At 39.7% G+C, this 2,015-nt stretch overlaps 1 pseudogene; it reads right to left on the reverse strand.

Moving 5' to 3' along the window:
- Window positions 1–207: 207 nt before the first annotated feature.
- LOC122218918 lies at window positions 208–1,137 on the reverse strand (annotated as a pseudogene).
- Window positions 1,138–2,015: the final 878 nt, after the last annotated feature.

Consider the following 2,015-nt stretch of genomic DNA (forward strand, 5'->3'; position numbering starts at 1 on the left):
ATTATTAAAGATTAAAGTGTTACAAATCAAAAAAGTTACCTTTAGATAATATTTTAGAATTAGTCAATAAAATGTTTCCAAAGTTAGGACTGAACTTTCGTCTATGCTTGCTGGGTTGTAATTTAAAATAAGTATCAAAGAAAAGGGAAACCACCATCCAAGATGGACGAGACTGAACAAAAGTTGCAGGATAAAAATCGTGTTCTATCACATCTCCCACTCCCATCCCGCTAGTCTCCTTACTGCCCTTCTACATCTTTGTTTTTGAGAGTGTAGATTAGAGGGTTGAGGCTAGGTGTGACAACAGTATAAAAGAGGCCAATGAACTTGCCTTAATCTTGAGAACTTCCTGATGGTGGCTGCAGATGTATGTGCATGATTGGAATGAAAAAGAGGGACACAACCATAAAATGGGTTCGACATGTCCCAAAGACTCTCTGAAGTCTGACTGATGACTGCATTCTAAACACAGCCAGGGCAATGGCATCATATGAGCTGAGAATAAGGATGAGTGGTATCAGGACGAAAATGGAGCTCATGATCAGGAGGGTCAGCTCGTTAGCACGGGCATCAACACACGATAATCAGAGCAGTGCTGGAACTTCACAGAAGAAATGGTCCACTTGGCGATGTCCACAGAGGGGGACCCAGAAGGTAAAGGAGGAATGAAGTGCTGAGGCGATAAAGCCACTGACCCAGGAAGCCATAGCCAACAGGTGGCTGAAGCAAGCGTTCATGACCATGGCATATTGCAGGTGTCTACAGACAGCTGCATAACGGTCATAGGACATGACCACCAGGAGGACGCACTCTGGTTCCCAATGCAAGGACAAAGTAAAGTTGGGTCATGCAACCAGCATAAGAGATGGTCTTTTCTGGGCCCCAGAGGTTGACCAGCAACTGAGGGATGGAGCTGGTGTGTAGCAGAGATCCAGAAGAGAGAAGTTTGAGAGGAAGAAGTACATGGAAGTGTGGAGATGGGCGTCCAGGCATGACAAGACAATGATAAAGAGGTTGCCTATCAATGTCGTCAAGTAGAACATCAAGATAAGCACAAAGAGAATTACTTCCAGATGAGGCCAATGAGAAAAACCTAGTAAAGGAGCCTTCAGAACTTATATGATTTCCCATCATCATTCACTGTTTCCCAGTACCTGAAGAAAGAATCATAAACTCAAAGGCTGCTTACTCATTGTTAAACACTGGCCAGTAGACTGGGGAAAAAGTATGCCATTTCCAAAATGCCCTTGTTTCAGTAACATTTTTATAGTTTTTATGTTCATTCAGATGTTTCTTCCTGTAGTGGACACGATCAATAACTTCTCAAGTGAATGAGTTCATTTTATGAATCCCTAAGGTAGTATTGGATAAGCAAAGATTGAAGATTATGTTCCATAGCCAAGAAGACAATTTTCATGAAATATTACCTTTTTAACAAAAAACTTTCAATTTATTCCTCTTTTATGTATTTTCAGGCTACTTCCAATTTTGTGGTTTCAGAGAAAGGAATATCTCTACTCTTAACAATCCTACATAAATGAGAACTTACCATGAGATGAAAAACAACTCAGTAACAACTTTAAAATGTTAATATTGGGTGAAAAAAATAAATTTCAATTGCATTATGATTATAGGAAGAACAAAATATTCTTATTCATTCATGTATGTTAGCAACTTATTTTTTGACAAAAAAGAAATAGCATCAACTGGAAGTATAAACAAAGGCAGTGTGCACACACACACCCAAAAATGAGCATTCACACTATGAGCTAAGCCAAAGGTCTTAATCCTAATCGAGAAGTGAAATAACATGGGGGATTTGGTGATGGAATGCTTCCGATCATAAATGAGACTACAAATAATTTTGAAAGACCAAAATGAAATTACAGAATTGAAGAAAATTGCAGAGGAAGCAAAAGAAAAAGGGAGGGTGTTTGGAGTAGGAAACTGGACAGGAATCAGTGGTGCTTGGGACTGAATGTGTGTGAATCCCAACCTGTGAGGCATGGACAACA

Source organism: Panthera leo, chromosome B2 (genome assembly GCF_018350215.1).
Source record: "Panthera leo isolate Ple1 chromosome B2, P.leo_Ple1_pat1.1, whole genome shotgun sequence".
NCBI classification, from domain to species: Eukaryota; Metazoa; Chordata; class Mammalia; order Carnivora; family Felidae; genus Panthera; species Panthera leo.